A 9,390-nucleotide genomic window follows, 5' to 3' on the forward strand; every position below is an offset into this window, starting at 1 on the left:
TTTTCTTGTAATATAGCATTTTGCTGTTGATTATACGGACACATTTCCTGTGATCAATCATCATCATTGTCAGCTTGCAATCAACCACGGCTGAATGTGCTTTCCAAAGAGCCCTACAGTCATCAGTCCAGCGGGCTGGAGGGCGTCCCACGCTACTTTCTTAATAATAAAACCTTGCCTCTGTACTGTTTTTATATAATATTTAATATTTAGAAATAAGGAAAACCCGTGTGCCCTAAATACATTTATATATTTTAATCATTCGAAAACGACGATACGGCTCGCGATTTATCTCGTGAGTAAAAACAATACAATACACTTTATTTGCACCAAGAACAAAAATTACAAAAAAAAATACTTAAAAAAAATAAAACAGTACAAAAAGGCGGCTTTATTGCTTACAGCAATCTCTACCAGACAACCTTTGGGTGGAAGAGATTGGGTCTATATACGATTGTGAAACAAACGTCCAGCGAAAATCGAGTGCCTCGCTTGGGAGTCATATCCTTCTGACTTACTACCCCGTCGGGCATTACAGTCACTATTTAAAATATTAAGTTATCACTGGATGCTTTGTCTTAAAACCAAATAATTGAGTAGGTACTTTAAAAAAACAAAGTATAAATTACTAACTTCGCTACACTTCGTCAAAAATATAGTGTGAAATGCAATAACACAAAAGTGAATTATTACGAACAGTAAATTATAAAATCCATTTTATTGAATGGCGGCTGTTGGGCGCGCGTTACCCTGAACTCGCCGGAAGTGGTATATATTTTCGCTTCCGCTTTCATATTTAAAAAAAGTAAAATTTGCGTCGGTGCCTACGAGCAATATGAACGATATTATTTATGGCGTCCAAAAACACTTTGTAATTCATTAGATAAATGGATAAGTATTCAATATTTGTGGACTAAAAGTAAAAACTTATATGATAGCATACTTATAATAGATTGTGATGTATACCTACATACCTAAGCTTGTTTTTAGACTATATTAATTAATGTATAAAATCATCCGAATCCTAAATGTTGTGCTTGTCTATGTTAATTTAAGATATACTTTTAGCTATACCTCATTCTAAATTAACCTTAAGTACTCTTAAGGGGATCCCTAAAGCTAAAATGCTAAAGTCGGCTTGATATACTTGATTAGATTGGAAAAACGGTGGCTTCTATCACATTGATAAAAATATATTTTGTAGCAGAGGGTATACTGAACATGTTAGTTGCTTATAAATTGGTGCAGGATTATAATAAGTATGTTAAAAAAAATTGCAAACACACCATGTCTTTTGCCATTTTTTGACTTATTATGAAAAAACCCTCGAAATCAGAGGGCCCATTTTCATGGAATCTTATATGTATGTGTAGGTAATTAAATTCTTAACAAAGTTACCTTAAAGAGTTGGATTTAATGGACCAGAAGTCAACTTTTTTTGCAAAAAACTAATAAATTCCGGTTTAAAAATTATGACACCGTGACAGATTTCAGATTTCTTCAGTCGTCGCCCTGGTGGCGGCCTGTTAGGAGCGATACCCACGCCATTTTATTTTTTATCAAATATTTCACAAAAACTGATTAAATCAACAAATTATGACTACAAGTATTATAATACATATGCATTTGCTATGGAAAGTTAATTTTCTAATCATTTTAAATGCAGAAAAGCCGAAAATTCTTAGAAAACATTTCGCCTTTTCGATTTGTTTACATTTTTTACTATAGAGTTACAGATGCATAGATAAAGGTAAACATTGCACATAATGACACTTATTAGATTCTCCGAATAAGAACTATACGGTCAATGCAGTATGCCAAAGCGCGAGCCTGTTTATATTCTGAGGGGTAATTTATTTTATTTTAACGGTTGTGTATGGTAGGTAAGCTACACAATATACAGGGTGTTGAAAAGTAAGTTCATAATTTGTTTTATTTGAAACCAAAAACCGTAGTTAATTAAAAATATATATATTTTAAGATGTGGTAGTCTGTAGTCTGTACACTACAGGTTGTTAAAAATAAGTAAGTATTTTAAAAAATTGAAGATCTAAAATTTACATAATTTTTTAAATCTATTTAACAAGCTTTGCAAAAAAGCGGTTAAGTGCGACTGTATCTCGCCATGAAAAAAATGAAATGTTTACTGTAGCTATGAATTTTATGCGTTACAAGTGGAATAAAATACCGCATAATATTATGTACAACTATGTAAGAGCCTAGTTTAAAAAAAAAAACTCATAAGAAAATATTAAATACACAGGTTTTTTAACCCCTGAAGGAAATAGAGGGGTGTTATAAGTTTAAAGTAAGGGCTGAATTTTTTTTTTAAATTAGGGTGATAGGTAATGTATATTTTTAATGATTTTTTCAAATAGATAAATGTTATACCATTTTTAAATTGCCATAAAATTACCTATAGTTATAGTTATAGAAAAGGGCAGGGCTACCAGTGCCCATTCGCCACTGCAACCTAAAAGATCTATAAATTATGAATTATGACTCCCCATGCCGAGTCTCACTCTACAGGCCCAGTTCTTTTATAAACCTGATATTACCTATACAGGATGTTGCAAAAAGGGTATACTGTGCCGAAAGGGTTTGACTCAGGGGTTATTCTGAACAACTTTTGTTCTCCAAGTTTTGGAAATTCTCGAAAAATAAATTCGGTCTCTATAGTAAAAAGTCACGTGATCGAATAAGTTTCTATGTAAAAGGTTTTGCTACGTGAATTTTCAAAATTGTAGAAGAAAAGTGGATCAGAATGGCACCTAAATCCACTTTTGGCTAAGCTTTATACCCTTTTTTCAATACCTTGTATAAAATATCGTCAGCGTCACCTTAGATCGTAATCATCGTAACTCCTCGTGACCAAATTTTAGAGGAGACAAAAATACTGTTTTATTTGTAGTTCTAGTTGGCATACTACCCACCTAAAGTTTTTTTTAACTAGCCTAAAAATGATTTGTTTAGACAGTCTATCTTCCTGTTCAACCGCAGCCTGAGTGCAAGTGACTCAATGACTGAAAGGAGGCCATTAGTGCTCCTAAAAAAATAAAGCAGGCCTGTAGATTATCTTTCAGTGTACCGACACATCTGATTGCTGTAAGAGCCTGATAAGCTCTTCGAACGAGTCATACCTCTGTGGTGGTACGGTTTCGACCTTTCGGACAGTCAGTTTGGCATCCGAAATGCGGATTCGAATAGTGGGTACAATACTTTGCGTTCGTTCACTGTCGGAGCAGGATAAGGAGCAGGATAAGAAGGAGCAGAACCACGGGCGAGTTGTTGCGCTGGCTGTTTGCTTAAAAATAGTAACCGCGTTCAACTCTATCCCCTAGAGGGCGAACCTTTAGGGCGGCTCTTGTATACCATCACTTGTCTTCTCTATCTCGTCATCTGCAGAAAATTGACAGAGGTCACACGTGTCTAACAGGGGAGAGGGTTTGTTTTCACTGAAGAAGTTCAGTTGCGGAGTTCCACAGCGGTAGGTCTTGGACCCCTCTGCTGTGGAACTTGGCATACAACGCGGTCCTGCAAATCAAGCTCGCAAACGGCGTTAGCACAGTGCATTTTTCTAATGTCACACAGGTCGTGAGGTAGGCTGAGAGCCTCCTTCGGGGATGACATCCCAATGATTCATTACGAAAAAATTGCTGCAGCTGTGCTCGCCATGCAGTGCATGGGCTACTTCCGAATCTGGGGGGCTGTTGCAAAGGAGTCCGTTGCCTCTATACGTTACGGGTTCCGTGCGATCTATGATCCTTCCGGGAGCACCTGTCTTGTCAAGTCGAAGAGAATGGCTCGTATTCGACGCAACCTGCAGTACTGGTGGGATTGGTTGGAGGACAGGACAGCAGGAAGCTGCAGCAGCCGTCATGCTGTGATTCGACGCATAGATGCAAAAAAAAGTTGAAAGTAACTTCATGTTAATAAAATATTAGATCTTAATTTAACAACATAACATTGCAAAAAAAAATTAACATTGTTGAGTATGTTATTGTAATTTACTAAAGTAGTAATAAAAACAAAGGCTTATTGCATAGTTTTCGTTCACGTTCGCCTACATCGCACGTTGTATATGAGAATAAAGGGTATAATTACTAAGTTTTCTTGTTTAAAAATCACGGTTTGGGGTTTAGAGGAAAACAAATGGTAAAATGCGGAATACACTTTTTTTTCGAATAAAGAGGAAAACATGTGAATTCAAAAAACGTTTCTATTGACACCAAAGAGTACTTTTCGCCGAGAAAAGTGGAGTTACAATGTTTGCGATCTAAAGTGATGATAGATCTAGAACTTATTTTTTCAGTTCACCTGCTGTTGAGTGAAATCGTAATTAGGTAAATGACTCCTTGACATGAAAATAACTTTTTTTTTATAATCGTTATAACAAAACCGTTTTTTTTAATACAGCAATATTTGTAGGTGTACTTACAGTGAGCAAAAGAGCGCAGCAAGGTGTAAATTTTTTGGTTTTTAAGAAACAAAAATATTATTTCTATCATATCCCAAATACACATAAGTACTTAAAAAAAATACACACTCTCGCCTTGTACTAATGTACTCCCTTGCGGGGGTACTTACATGTTATTATTTTTCTGGTGACCTCCCCATATCCCTTTGCCAGCTACGTAACCTTTTGTGACACCCTGTATATGCAGAGTTCTGCAAACTACTGTTCTGCTTTTGAAACACCAAAAAAAAACAGGTCGTCTAACTAAAAGGTCACGTGACCAAAAAAAAATTATATGAAGAAGCGTTTTTTTCATGAATATAAAAAATTACGTAGGATAAAAGTTTTTCAGAGTGACGCCTGAGTAACGCCCTTTCGGCTAACTATACTTTTTTTATTACACGGGGGCAGAGTTTAATACAACACCCTGAACTATTAAACTCTGATAATATTTTCGCGATTTTTTTACATTCTGATTTCATTTCCTGGCTTAGAAATAACATCAATAACATGCTGCACACGTAGGTTTCGGCATAGTATTAAACCCTTTTTGCAACAACCTGTATAAATATCGGCACGGGTACGACTTTATATATAATTAATTCGATCATCACGACCCATTACGTCCCCACTGCTGGGGCACGGGTCTCCTTCCAGTGAAGGAAGGGTTTAGGCCTAGTCCACCACGCTGGCCAAGTGCGGGTTGGTGGACCCCAACACAAGCAAGCTTGTGCTGAGAGAGTTGTCGGGTAAGTGGGCAACCCGACTGTCAGATGTTTTCAAGCCGCCCGAAGGCCTCTGACTAGGCTTAACGACTGCTGCCGAAGCAGCAACCGGGACCCACGGCTTAACGTGCCGTCCGAAGCACGGAAGCGTCCAGAAAAGCACCACTTGAAATTGGTCACCCATCCAATGGCTGACCGTGTCAGTTGTTGCTTAACCTCAGCGATCAGTTACGATCACTGAGGCCCGCTCGACTACGGACGCTTCTATAATTAATTATTAAATATTAAAAATACTTTCAAATAAAAATAAATATTTTCGTATCACAAAACAATATTACTTACTTAGTATATTTTTAACAAAGTGGCATGTCTTCACTTTTATGTTTTCGAGTACTATGTTAAAATTTCATGTCATTGTCCGTAGAACGCCCCGCATACCTCAACCCCCCCTCACTAGATTTGACAGATTCTGATTTTCTTCCAGCTTTAGTGACAGCCTTAAGTTCTTACATAGTGAAATCCTTTAATGGCCATATTTACAAACAATACTCACAAACTATGTTAATTAAGATGCTGTGGATTTTTTATCATAAATAATGAATGAATGAATGAATGAATGAATGCACCCACCCAGCCAGGAGTCACCCTGTATCACGGAAAGTGCCGCGCCTACTGGGGGACGCTCAGTTTTTAAGGGGGGGGGAACACACGCTCGAGGAAAGGGTAGGAATGGAGTATAATCGACCGAGTATGCACCCTAATTAGCCAATATAGGATGTTAGGTAGAGGAAGGAGTTGGGTTTTGTGGAGAGCGTAAGTTGGTAGCCTTCTCGGCACTTTTTTCATTTGGAGTTCGCGTCCTATTGTCTTTTTCTTGATGTAAGGGTGATTTGGTCCGTAGCAGCTTCACAATAGTTCGGGCTTGGTTATTGTGTTTTATGTTTCTGATCCTGCTGTGTAGTGACTTTCATAGTCCGATGTTTCGTCGTTACTGTCAGTTTCGCTTTCATTCAAGGCCTCGTATGCTGCAGCCTTGAAGATGTCTCTATGTGGGGCTAGGCTGACCCATTCATCCGTGGTTTTATTGTAGGTAGCTAGGCTTTGTGTTAGTGAATCTTTCCAGGTATAGATGGGTCGTCCTACCTTTTTTTCACGTGCTTGATATTTTAGTGCCGCGTGTAGTAAGTGCGGTCGTTCTCGCCTGAGAACGTGCCCGTAGTAACATATTCTGTGACATTTCAGCCTTTTGGTTATTGTTTTTCCCTGTAATACATCTTTGGCTTTCCTTGTAGGGGGCTTGTCGCGGGCGTGTTGTAGTAGGTCCCAAAGAATTAATCTTTCGTACCTTCGGAGGCGCGATCTGTTGGCTTTTGTAAGTGCCGCTACCTTCAGTCCGTATAGCATACCGGGCACAATTACCATCTTGTATATGGTACGGACAGTTTGCCAATCCATTTTTGCTTCTTTTACAAACTGAATTAACGCCTTTCCATTTTTTTCTGCTTGTTTGCAGCGGTTTCTTATTGTACTTTTTCTGCATAGTCCAGATGTTATGTAGGTGCCTAAATATTTAATTTCCTCCACTGGTTGAAGGGCAACGCCGTCGACCGTAATGAATTGCGGTTGTTTTGCTAGAAAAGGATCCCTAATTAGTATTTTGGTTTTTCCATTGTTTACCTTTAGGCCCACGCTGTATAATAGAACTTTAATTTTTTGCATTATCTCTTCGAGTTTGTCGAAGTCGTTTGAGAGTAATATTAGGTCGTCTGCAAAAGATAGTATAATCGGCAGCTGAATTGCATCGTCCTGATTCAGTTTTAGACCTGAGACTTCCTCTTCCAACGTCTTCAAAACATCATCAATTAGAATCGTGAATAGACGTGGCGATAGTGGACAACCTTGCTTGACTCCCTTGCCTTTTGTTATTTGGCTGGTTTGTTGACCTAGCCATTTTATAGAGGTGTATTCATTCATGCAAACTTTAACGATGCGGTTTGTTAAGGCTATGTTGGTTCTGGAGAGTAGTATATCTCGTAGCGCTGTGAGATCTACTGTATCGAATGCTTTCTCGAGGTCTATTGCCATTACGTATAGTCTTTTGCCTTCTCGCCACTCTTCGTCGAGAACTCGGCGAAGTGTGAATATGTGGTCGTCGGTAGATCGGTTTTGCAGGAAGGCGGCTTGATAGTTACCTGGTTGTTCGATCAATGAGTCGAGGCGGTCTAGTACAAAGTTTGCATATATACGGTATATGTTATTGCAGATTGAGATCCGTCTGTAGTCATTTACTAGTTTCGGGTTTGTGGTTTTCGGTATTGGTACCTGTACTGTTCGATTCCATGAGTTGGGTGTTATGTTATAGAGAAAAGCTTGTTGTAAATGTTTAGTTATTTCCTCTATCATTTTGGGAGGAAGTGCTTTGAATAATTCAATAACTATTTGGTCCTCTCCAGGGGCTGTTCGGTTTCGCATTTTTTTAATTATGTCTTCTACATCTTCCATGGTTGGTGGGCTGCCTAGCTTCGTTGTGTCTTCATCCGGTAGTAGTGGGACTCTGGGTCCTTCAGATTCCTTTAATTCCAGTTCCCATTTTGACATGGGGATGTAGTTAAGTTTTTTCTTTCTCTTCATGTCCATTTTGTGGTCTCTGTAAAATAGGTAGATAATCTGCATACGTTTAGATGGGTGCTTCTTTTGGAGGTCCGAGAAGAACATTTCACATGCTTTCTTTTTGTCTTCATCTTTTGCTTTTTGCAGCTTTGCTCTGCAATCCTTTAAGATTCTGTTAAGTTTTGCATTGGTCGGGTATTTCTTCCTAAGAAATTTTGCTTTTTGTAAGTTAGCCGTAGCAATTCTAATTGGTTTCGAGTTCATAAATCTTATGTTGAGCGACTCCCTTGCTGCTGATCTTATTGCTTCTGTTATTGATTCCCATTCCATCGAAGGATTGTCATCCTCTTTGTTCTGATTAGACGTAGGCATGCGGCTTAGAATTCCACTTTGGTATTTCATTCTTGTTGGTATGTTGGAGAGTGCTTCATAGTTAAATTGCTTATGATTGAATCCTGGTTGTTTATTATTAGGTGTTTTTGGGGATTGGTTTTCTTGCGTAGTTGGTGTGTTGTTCGTTTCAGTGTATAAGGTTTCTCCCCAGATAAGTTTGTGGTCCGATATCGTGTTTCGTTTACCGGCCCATTCTCCTTTAATGAATTTGAATCTTGGGTTGAATGGGTTTGTCGAAATTATATGGTCAATCTGTGATGTGTTTTTGCCAGATTTCCAGGTTGTTTTACAGGAAGGTCGGGCGGTACTGGTTTCTAATAGGAGGTTTTCATTTTCTATGGTATCTATAAGAATATCCCCATTAGGATTGTTATATTCATGGAATAGGTTATTTCCAACGTGTCGTTTCTTTAGTAGTTTTTTTGTATCTACGTAGCCAATGTGGGAGTTGAAGTCGCCTAGGATTATCGTATTTCGATTTTTAGGACTATTTCTTATGAGGAATCTGAGATTATTGAATGATTTTAACGCCATTTGGTTGTTGCTGGGGATGTGTGCCGTAATAATATGCCAATTTACGTAGTTGTTTTTCTCGTTCAAGGTTTTTAGGGAGACATACATAACATTTTTATCTGTTATAGTTTTCTCCAGGGTGATGTTATGGTTTTTACTTATGAGGATAGCGAGACCTCTATGAGCTGTGGTTTTCACTCCACTCAGGTGCCACGTGTAGTTTTTAGACTCGAAGATACCAGATGTCATTTTTGTTTCTTGTATAGCTGCTACGTGTATGTTTCTTAGTGCAAGTTCATGATCAATTCTTGATTTTTTTACTGGTGAGGACGTTCCTCTCACGTTCCATGTTGCTATAGTAAGGCTGTTAACTAGGTATTTTTTGATATACGATGCTTTTGTTCTTAATAGTGTATATCCCGTGTTGTCAGCTACATCCTCAGCACTGTTAACTGAGATTTGCGTTTCGGTTTGTGTTATTGATTGTGCTTTGATCGGCGATTGGCCGTTGCTTATGCTGTCAGGTTCCAATATTAGGCTATCATAGTGGTTATTTTCGAAAAATATGTTTATATCCCCTACGGGTTCAGTAGGTTTTTCTGGCCTGTAGGTCAGCATGCAGTCTTTCTGGTGGACGTTTACATTAATTATGTAATAGTTTGCGGCTGCAATAATAACTTCTTCACCTGCCCA

This window comes from Plutella xylostella, chromosome 17, assembly GCF_932276165.1.
Source record: "Plutella xylostella chromosome 17, ilPluXylo3.1, whole genome shotgun sequence".
NCBI classification, from domain to species: Eukaryota; Metazoa; Arthropoda; class Insecta; order Lepidoptera; family Plutellidae; genus Plutella; species Plutella xylostella.